This window comes from Apteryx mantelli, chromosome 2 (assembly GCF_036417845.1).
Source record: "Apteryx mantelli isolate bAptMan1 chromosome 2, bAptMan1.hap1, whole genome shotgun sequence".
Classification (NCBI taxonomy): domain Eukaryota; kingdom Metazoa; phylum Chordata; class Aves; order Apterygiformes; family Apterygidae; genus Apteryx; species Apteryx mantelli.
The window spans coordinates 129,653,521-129,664,527 of NC_089979.1; the positions used below are offsets into that span (position 1 = coordinate 129,653,521).

General features: G+C 42.2%; 1 protein-coding gene across 7 annotated transcripts in view; it reads left to right on the forward strand.

Moving 5' to 3' along the window:
* Positions 1 to 2,996, forward strand: part of TBC1D5 (TBC1 domain family member 5) — a 337,770-nt gene extending 334,774 nt beyond the window's left edge. For 4 of the 7 annotated variants that reach the window (XR_010883476.1, XR_010883482.1, XR_010883477.1 and 1 more), the window contains 3 exons: positions 1,243 to 1,318; positions 2,103 to 2,217; positions 2,327 to 2,996. The gene's annotated coding sequence lies outside the window, so the exon portion shown is untranslated. The remainder of the gene's footprint in view (positions 1 to 1,242; positions 1,319 to 2,102; positions 2,218 to 2,326) is intronic. The other 3 variants (XR_010883479.1, XR_010883480.1, XR_010883481.1) reach the window with 3 other exon arrangements.
* The last annotated feature ends 8,011 nt before the right edge of the window (positions 2,997 to 11,007 follow it).

Consider the following 11,007-nt stretch of genomic DNA (forward strand, 5'->3'; position numbering starts at 1 on the left):
CCGTATTTATTGTATTTGAAAATAACAAGCTAAAATGTAAAGAAGTATAACTTCCCTGCAGTTTCCTTCAACTTGGTATAGTTACATCATCTTGTCCCAATCACAACCCCAGTATCTTTACAATACTTTTCTAATTCTCAGTACTTTATTTCATATTCTTAAACATTTGCTGTGGTTCTGCAGCACATTCTCCTCACTAGCTGTCACTGAGGCAGCTATTAAAAAGATCAAACTTCATATTTAAGGTTGGTGGTATGCTTGTGCCTGGCAGTTATAACATCAGCTGTTCAAATATGGACACAGTAACGTTAACTTGAACAGATTTCCAAGTTCTGGGTGTCAGCCCTTATATAATACTTTTGCTTTTGTGATGCATGTGTTGGTCGTGAGTGAATGTCTATAATGGTTTATCGGACTTGAAAGGGTGCAATTTCGTAAAATAAACTTCATTTGGTTACAGGATAGTAATCATGCTGTCTCGTAATCTGTACTGTTCTTTGAAGAATGATTATATACAGTTTCTGCATTAGTATTTCCTGTGTCACTGAACCTTCAGTAGCTGGCTAAATTTAGAGATGAAAGAGCATGAAAGAAGGTCATCAGAGAAAAAACAACTTGAAGCGTGCACATAGCCAACTTGTTTGCCTGCTGCTTGCAATATATTTAACCACTAAAAAAGTGCAAGAGGCTTTAGATATGTAGGACGACTTGTGCGAGAGCTAGAGTAAGGGCCTACACCTAGAAATAGAAGATGAACAGGAAGGGATGCAGCACAAGATTCTCAAATATGAGTTCTTTAGGGCAGGAACCACCTTTTCACCTGAGTTTGTCTAGAGTTTCTAGTACAGTCTGCAATGATCCCAGACATTATCAAAATTCAAATAATAATGAATAATATACTCATCATTTCACCTAGTCTTGGTCTTGCAAACAACTAACTATTAGCTAGATGTAATCCATGATATAACTCAGCTGAGAGCAAAAGTGTCACATCAGAGGAGAATTTGGTCCCAAACTACTGAAAAAATGAGTGGAATTGAAGAGCAGTAGTTTAAATTAATTAATTATACAAAAAACAGGACAATGTTCCAGGAAACAAAAAGCTGTATTTACTTCCAGACAAATATAAAACATAACCAGTATTTTCTAAAATGTGCCTCATGTAGTATTTGTGTGCCTTGTTTGACTGTGCCAGGCAAGTTTGTGCAAACCTGTCTTTGCTTTTAATTTGCAAAATCCTAGCTGATGTTTAGATGCAGGAAGAATTAAAGGTATCAGCTGCAGAGGAAAGACGCTGAAGTTTCACTTTCCGTGAATGGTAAGAATTTGAACCTTCAAGTTCCACTGTTTTAACACTTTTACTGTCTTTCATGGTGACAACATGAAAAACCCTGTAAGCATTATCAAAACACTGATGGGAACTCTGCTACTTAAATAGTCATGTGCAATCACAGGGCTAGCTTTGAGCTGAGCAAGTTTTCACAGCTTGCCTTTCACTGTGAGTCTCAAGGACTGTGGCAAGATTAAGTTCTTTCTGAATTTTTAACTAGTATAAAGAAGCATTCAAAGATGCTATAATTTATCGTGTCAATATTTGAGACCATTTGGAATATAAATTGGTACTTGATTCTGAGATGGAAGAGTAGTTGTCACAATATCTTGATTTCCCACCTGTCATGTTAATTGAATCCAGGGGACTGAGGGAATATACTAATGTTTTCAAATCAGCATTAAATTCCCCTTTAAAAAAGAGAAAATATCAAGCACACAGCTATTAAAAGGCAAGCTATTAGAGGTGTCCTATAGCTTGCTGGATAATGTATGTCTCTGAGCAAATTCTTAGGAATGTACAACATTTTTATCCATAAATATGGAGACTTTTAACAGCCTGGAGCACATTGCAGAAGAGGTATGCAAATGTGAACCTGTTCTTAAAACATTTTTAAACATCCAAGGATTAAAATAAGTCAAAATGTTAAATGCTGAAATGCAGACAAAGCTCATTTAGGCTTGCAAAGATTATCAGATCTTGGCAAAGACTCACCTAGTTTGAGTAAAGTATTAAAGTTTGTATTAAAACCTGATTATTTTTTGTTCCACAGTGCAGAATTCCCATTACCACCAACACTGCTGTCTAGGTTGCTGCAATTTTAAACCCATATCCAGATTTAGTACCACCCTCTCTGCCAGCGGCCACGTGGTTTGGATGGAATTAGGGTATGTTTGAGCATGGGCATTCCTAATGTTACTCTCCACAGTTATTGCTTTCCCCTTGCCTTGCTTACTTGTTCCTGCCTCACAGTCCCTATCCGTGTTATACCCACAGGTGTCTTTTCTTAATCGTGGCCTGTAAGGTCTGCAAGTCTTTTGGGATCACACCTGCGTCACGGCTGCAGCAGGGGGACCCCAGCCTCCAGGTGATCCCGCCGTGCAAATTATAAAGACACAGAAGTAGGAGTTTTGGACCACAATGAACTTCTTGTATTTCAGAATTATACTTCAGCCCAATAACTTTCAAAATCTGGAGAAAATGGTGACCCGATGAACTGCATACGTTTGCGCCGCTGTGAAAAGGTTGTGATGGGGCAAGTCCCCAGCAGGCTCTCTTCCTAAATTCCTTTTGTTCTCATTGTCCACAGCGCAGAGCATCCGGCAGCGTTGTGATAGTGGGCGTCACCCCTAAGAACTTGAGCTGTTTTATCTTCTGAATAAATGAATTCTCAGTCACTGCGATCAAAGTTAACCATTCGTCGTAACAGGACTTCAATACTCTTTACCTCGAGCCTGGCCACCAGCCCAGCCAGGGTGCTCCTTATTCTAACGTAAAATCTGAAATCTTATGTGAATCTCACAATACTTATACAGCAGGTGGTATCCATACTCAGTCCTCATAACATCCCTGTGGTAAGATTTACTGTAAGTTTTATTACCTAATATTTTCTCTAGCCACACTTTCTTTGTAACTTTTATAGTCAGAAAAAAGTAGAATAAAAATATTGGCCTGACTCAAAAATGTTTAGCTTTTCTCTTTTAGCCTTTTCCTTCCTTTCTTCCCTCTTCCCCTCACCCAGAAAAATATTTTAGTTGAGGATTTTAGGGTTCTTCTACTTGTGAAAAAGCTTATGTTTGTCTAAACCTGTTATGAAATAGTGTTCTGATATGTTTCATCTTAAAAATGCCAAAGCAAAGCTTCAATTTCTCCAAAACTGTTTCCATATTGAGAGTTGAGAGAGTGGGGCTAGTGCTAAGCATTAACTTAGAAAACTGTAATGGGGAACAGTGTATATTTCAGTTTCTAAATTTATTTATTTATTTATTTATTTATTTATATATGCACATAAGCATACTGGACCACAGTTGGGTCAGTAATACATTTACCAAGATAAACTGTTTCAAAAAATAAAATAAAATTCACTGTTCCTGCTGGTGAGGTGAAGAGGAGGGAGAGCAGTTGCATGGCTGTCAGCAGTTTGGAAGTGGCCGGTTTAGCTGCACCCTTAAATCTCAACCTATACCAAAAAAACTGTACCGGCAGCCGCGCTGTGGGAAGAAATGAAAATGTCGGGGGAGAAGAATAGACTGTGGAGATGATAGTTGTCCATTTTGGACTTTAATTTTGGAAAGCAACACGAGCGCGGGGGCTGCTGTGCAGGGCCTCGCCTGGGGAGGAGAATAAACAGAACAAAAAAAAGAGAAATAGCCAATTAAAAATGGCTGTAATCTAAGTGTTATTGTTGTTTCAAGATGGGATTAGTACGTTTGCTAGTTTGTACTGAGTAAAAAAGCAATGTCTGTAAAGACATGATGAAGAGAGGCAAAATTAGAGTTAGATATGAGGAATATGGCTCCTGCAGATTTTTTTTAAAAAATCAGAACATGCTTTTGCTGATAAAAACACTGTTGTTTTCTAAAATCTTTTGTTCTCTTTAAATGCCTTTTGTGGTGCTTTTCTAAGGTACGGCAAGAGTTTATTTTCCCTAGCTGTCATCCTCTGTTATGCTACCTCGGTATCCTGGTGTGCACCTGTCCTGCCGAACCATCTGATTTTCTCCCCACCCCTTCTTCCCCACATCGTGATTTATGAGCGTTTCAGTTGCAAATCATTTTTGGAAAACAACAAAAAAGGATGTGAGGGTATGACACAAATTGCAGCCTGACACAGATTGGCAAGTCACGCCCTGCAAAAAAGCATTGGTTTGTTCTGACCTTGCAAAGCCACAGTCATAACAAGAATTACCCAGGAGCCCAAGGTCTATTTTTTTGTTAAGAGTAAACATTCACAAGTAGTAATCTGTACAATGGTGCTGCATCCCATTGCTTGAGAATAACTGTATCCTTTGCCATCAAAATCAGAAAACATAAGTCTAACTTCTACAGAGTTTGTAAAATGGAAAGTGAAGACCTCTTAGGCACAAACAGGCACCCCCCAATCCTCTCGTCACATAAACCCTTGTCATCAAGCAGTGCGCACCGCGGATGCTGAAACGATCAAGATGAATACAAGCACTGAGAGCTGGTGTGAAAAATTCAGACTCTGATTTCTACTGCAGAACACCGATAAGACCAAATAGAAACGTCAGGCAGCAAACAGTTGATTTCAACAAATCTTGAATTACCGCCCTCTCCTTCAAAAAGAAACTGAAATAGTTTGAAATATCCTGTTTTGATATTCTCTAAAGGAAATTAACTTTCTGTTTCAAAATTATTTCATTTTGAAGTTTGAAGTAATTCTTGGTAGAAAGTAAGAAAAAAGTGAAATATAAACAAAACATTTCAAATTCATCAAAGGATTTCAACTTATGAAAACTTTAAATGAGGTCATCAAATCACTGATTTTTGGATGTAGAGAAACTTGCCTTTAGTAAGAAATAAAACCTACATAAGGATGATAGGACAGGTTGTGTGATATGCCGTGGGAACAGATTCGGGCAAGGTTAATGTTAAGAGATAGACTGGTGCTTACGCCTTACGCACTCATCACCAGGACTGGCATTTGATGGCGCTGGCTGCTGTCCCTGTGCATAGTCCTCTAGGAGAGCCAGGCACCAGCATGGTCAGAGCCAGTTCATGTGCTAAGGCAAGTACAGGTGTCTGTTGCTGCTCATCCATCTGTCTATATAATAGAGGATCCTGCATTATTATCCAAACCACAAGCTATTAGACTGGCTTGCACAATGTTTTGGATGGAAGAGCATTAGTTTCATCCAAAGTTTTTATTAGCGGGCTGTGCAGGTTCCTCTCTCTTCAAACACGCAAAGGCCAAGTTGAGGTAAATCTCTCTTTTCAGAGCTTGCAGAGCAGCCTTCGCTGACGGTGTGACCTTGCCCAGCACAGACCCAGCCTGCTTGTGACAGGTTTGTCACGGGGGCAAAGCAGCATGCCTCATCAACCTCGGTGGCCACAGCAGTTTGCTCAGCCCCAGGTTTACCCCTCTGCCGCACGACCACCGCGGTTCCTCACAGGGCTTGGGGTGGCAGCGCAGCCCAGCAAGTCAGAGCCAGGCAAGAGCCCTCCAGAAACGATTCCCCACTGCAGCCACTGAGGGGATTTTAGGACTCTTTTTAAAACCTGAGTGCTTTACAAAGATTGAAAGTCAGAGAATTGCACTTATTAAGAGCATTTTACATATCAGTGGTGCTGCTGCACCTGTGACTCGGGTAACCTACACAGCAGCAAGTGCCAGGATATTCGGCCTCCTGCGGATGTGAAGGGCTCCTACAGGTGGCAAAGAAATGCTGGGTGTTCGCCCAGCTGCTCCACACCAGCAGCACAATTTGGGACGGGTTCGTCACAGGGGTAAAGCAGCACGCCTCCACTGACCGCCGCGGTCACTAGGGAGCTTCTCCCCCAGGCAGGGCTGCAGCGTCTGCGAGAGGGGAGGGTGTCAAGGAGGTACGCTGAGAGCACCACTGCATCTCCTCAGCCTCCTCCTCCCTCTGGCTGGACCAGAATAACTCTGTATTAGCACCTGCTGATCTCTGCTGGGTGGCACGTGTCACCCTGATTTAGGACGCTCGTAAAGACAGAGGGGTCTTCGTCCTGTTCGGGACCACCGATCACTTGGAAGCCGGCAGCTGCTTTCGGAGAAAGCCCACGCCGGGGCGCCCGCCGCGAGCAGCCGGTCACATGGACCGGGAGTTCAGCCCCCGTGCGTGCGGGCCGCCCGCCCTGACCCCTCGCCGGGCTTGCGGCCACGGTATCCATCGGGGAGGGCCGGTGCTGCCGTACGCCGGCTCCGACCCGCTCTGCCGGGCCTCCTCCCCTGCTCGCCTTGCCGCTGTGGTACAGCAGCCTCGTCGGGGTATCGATCGCTCTTCAGGGGCTGCTGTTGTGGTAGTGGCAGGTTTACAAAGGATTTCAGAGTAAATGGGCACTGGGCCTCACAGAGATGGATGCTGTTTAATTTTCATGAATGTATCTATTTTTCAATTAGATTTTATAGTGGTGCAGGGGGGGAAAGGTTTCCGTTGCGGTTGTAATTGGTTTATTGCTGAAAAATCTTCACAGGTGTGTTCTTGGGACCTGAACTCAACAAGACCTTTGCTCCTTTTATTTTTTTCTCCCTGCATCCTTCAGTCTTTCAGGCATTTTTTTTTTCTTTCAACAGTGCAGGGACCCACCTTCCTAGCAAAGGACACACTACCTGTTGGACATCACTAATCCTTGCACGAGTGTTCACAGGTGGCAGACGTGGTCCCGCAGGACGGGGCGGCTTCGCTGGCGGCAATGCCATTCACACCGGTGCCTTCAACACTAACCCCTCCGCAGCCCTTGTCCGCAGGGAGCACAGCCTCCAGATTTGTCCCTGCACCAGAAACTTTGCTCAGCTGAGCATAAAGAATCCCGTTATTAAACATCCTCTTCAGAAAAGCTCTTGGGCCATGGCTGCTGCCCTGCAGCCTGGAAATGGCTAAAAGCAGACTGAATCTGTGCTGCGTCAAGGCGAGGTGACCTGAATCAACATCAAACAAAGCTCTTGAGATACAACATTTGGGAAAGGGGAAAGATCTAGCATAAGTTTCTATTTACTTCTGACTTTTGCATTTTTAATAATTTTTTTTCATCAGTAAAAAAGAGTTTAAGCAAGAAACTAATAGCTGATTAGACTGTTGTTATGGAGCACTGGGTTTAGCACCATAATTAATACTGCAGCTAGAGTTTTCCTGCAAGACTTATTTACATTTCATATCACTTAATCAAAGTGGCTGAGAGATTTCTTTGAAAATGCTTGTGCAATATTTATTAGGAGGACGATATTAGGAATGGTTAGTAACTAGAACACATTTTCTGTTTTGTAAAAGTATTTCTTCTTTTTTTTTAAATGTTATGGGTGTGACCTGTGACTCTGTGGCCTCCCTTCTCAGCTAAAGACTGAAGGTGAGTTCATTCAAAGAAAAGACCCAGGAGGGAAAAAGAGATAGATACTAACAGTACCAGAATAATAGAGGGAGAGCATGAGACTAATGTAAAGACCGTTAAGTCTAGTTGCCTCCAAATAGGTTTACAAACAAACTGCTCAAAGAATAAATGTAAATACACACCAATAAAATTTTTTTTGTCACATTAGGGTTTAATAAAGTGCTATTTAGGGAACAGCAGCTTCATAGCACTGTCCCTTCAAGAGCAGTTCACTGAGATGGATCTGACAGCACATCCTCATTTTTCCTTTGTCCAGATACATGGGCTGCTTAGGAAGGGAGATGAGGATAGGATAGCCATCATCGTTTTAGGATTACCTGCCTAACGGAGGAAGAAAGTCAGAAACTGTCCTGTAGTATCTGTGCTTTGCGAGATGCTGCTTCACCTTCACTAAATTCATAGTGGCCATTAAAGTCAGCAGGAGAGCCTGGAGGCTGGACCTGCGCACAGCTCTCCGTTTGGGTAGTGCAAGAAGCACAGGTTGGCGAGGGGACTCGGCTGGGCAGATGGACACTACCCAATAGTTATCATGAAACTGCCTCAGCGCAAGGTGAAACGTGGCCTTTTCTGCCCCACTTCGGACATGCATCCATGCTGTTTGTCCTTCTTAGATGAACTGCGACTAGGGAGGCTGTGATTCCCAAAGACCAGTACTGCCGTTTCTGCAATAGTCCCTACAAAGATCATGGAAACAGGGATTATGCCGTACTCCCAACCCCGCCGGACAAAGGTCTCCCAGGTACCCAAGTGTGGCACAGAGCATCAAACGCTCCAGCTTCACTATAGGAAAAAATCAAAGTGAAAACTTGGCAGCAAGCTAAAAGTCTTGCCAGACACCAAGTGACAGAGCTGCACAAAGCAAGGACAGGAGCTGGTTGTCCTTTGGCTTGGTTGTCCCCTGGGAAGGGCGGTCTCGTGGGTGGGATGCTGACCTGGGACCAGGGTCAACTCAGTGCTGTATCACAGGGCTCCTGCAGCCAAGAAATCACCATGGAGCAAATTTTCTGAAGCAGAAGGTGCTGAAAATTAAGAGAGATGCTTTTGTAAATCCCATCAGTTGGCATCTAAAGGGGTTGCATGCTTAAATATCACTGGAATAGATATTTGGGCTAAATATGTGATGTGCTTTGCTGCTTCTGAAAATACTGCTGGCAGCTTTGAAAAACCTTGTCTTTGCTGTTCTGTACATCATATCCCAACCTGCAGAAAGTATAATTATAACTCTTCCCTACCACTGCATAATAAATGCATGAAAAATGATATCCTCTGCTTCTAAGGTAATGGGGATCCCTGTTATACTTCAGATTGATAGCTAGAGTGGGTTTATTGATTGTGACATTTCTGAGGAGTTTAAGCTTAGAAATTACAGGAAATGAGTTTACTATGGAGGTAAGTTTAAAGGTACTGTAGATATATCCTTAGTGTCACATACTTGTCTGACTCTCATATAAGCTCTTCAAAAAAGCTGCAACGGCTTGGATGCTGAGAGTGTGCATGATATTCTTTGCTTTGACTCTCCATATTGAACAGCCTGTGTCAAATAAGTACACACAACAAAAGTAATTGGATGAGCCTATTTTTCCTACATTTGAATAATGTTTCTGCCCTGACAAATTGTTCTGTGACTGCAATAACTCTCTGGGCATGGAAATATTGACTGATAGATGCGTAACTTCTGAATTGTTGCTTGACTACATGTGATAATGCAGAAAATATAGACACTGCCTATTGTTTGCCAATGACTGGAAAAGCAATTCATGCTCTTGGTTAGCTTTGTGGTTTTTAACAATAAAGGCTGGACTAGCTTTATGCCTTAATTAAGGAATAATCCAGTACAGAGAGAAAAGGGTGTTGGATACATCAGTCTCTGTTATGTGCGAATTTAGAAATATCATGTAGTGCAATCTCTCTGCAACATGAGGGAATGAAAGAATTTAGAGCAGTTTCTTTCTCCCAGAGCCTGTCAAAAAGCCTCAGCAAAGCACAGCTCCAGTTCTTTGCAATTCAGCCTATTCTGCAAGAAGGAAGAAGTAATTTTGTGCATATGTGTAGTTTGTTAGTTTGGGGCGAATATTATTTTTACAGAAAAGTACTAAACTTTATTTGAATTCAGTAGTTCATTTACTTTGCTGGACAAGAAGTTCTCTGCAAAAAACCTGAGTTGTAAACTGTGGGTAGAAAGCATGGACTACAGAGCCCATTCACACCTATTTCCTTGCAGTCATTTCTGAAGAGCCCTTGAAGCAATTTAAAGCCTGTACAAAACAAATACGGTATGCTTGGGTATTTGAATCTGGAAACCAAGATTTCTCTTTTTAGAAAGCCTGAGAAAGAATACCTATGAACTCTAACATATGGGATGTCTTTATATAATCTGCCTTAGGTCGGAAATGTCTAACGTTAACAGAGGGCCTAGTATCTTTGGAGAGCATAAGCAAGCCGTTATGCAGCAGCGAAGGGTGTTCAGGCAAGGATGACCTGTCTGAGATCAAAAACCAACCTATTCCCAATTGGTTTGAAACATTTTGGCAGTTGCTAAGTTTTAACTTGTTCCCTTTGTATGTAATGAAAAACCCTAACTAAAACAACAAATAACCAGCTTGCAATGTTTATCTGGCCTTAAATAAGATGTTAACATCATAATATTTTACAGTCATCATAATTATAGAGAGGGCTGTTCCTTAGGCTATTAACTACTTTTAAGAAGCAACTCCCTCAGTGTGAGGTTGAAACAGTAAGTTTTTCAGGATGCACTGAAGAACCTACTGCCAGATGCCTGGCAATGTCAGCCCCATCGCTTACAGTGGTCTTTACCCGACAATCTCAGTGTTTTAAACTGCTGCCCATTCCTTCATATCTGAGCACCTTAAGTAGCAACATCCCTAATGGACTTCCCAACCTCCTTCTCATCCATCTTCTTAAGGTAAAAGACATCACAGGGTGCAGAAACTATTTTGTTGCATCTGATTTTTGCGTCTCTTGGGGAGGAACAGGAGGGCGCCTTTGTGGTGGAGAAGGATCTTATCAGCATTGCTCGAATTGTCCTTGCAGCAGAGCGTTGTGTCCCAGAGCGTAGCCGGAGAGCATCTCCTAAAGATTACCTCACCCCGGGAAGCCTGTTCTGTAGCTAAGAATGACAAAAAGGAAATGACACCTAACATGCTGTTTTCCCTAATTCTTTTTGTTGTTGCTGTTGTTGTTATTGCTGTATTTCTTACAGAATACCCAATTTGATTGTGTATGAAGCCTTTGCCTTTTAGATAGTATTATAAATAAAACAGATCAGGATACTTTTAGCGGAGAAAACACCACCTGCTGAGAGTGTCCTTGATGATGCACTAACAAGTGTGTCCTTCAGGAAGTGGGGAGATGTCACCTCGTCTGTTATCTTTCGGTGTTTCCTGTAGGGCGCAGCATGCTGGTTGGAGTAAACAAGGGTACACCCAGACCGTTGCTGCAGGTTACTGTTCATTTAAATAGTAGGTAGTTCATGTTATTTATGCAGAAAGTTTCAGTTCCTTAATAGAGTATCAGATCTTGAAACTAGGCTTATTCACCTCTGTGATACTTGGGAACAATGTTTGTTTC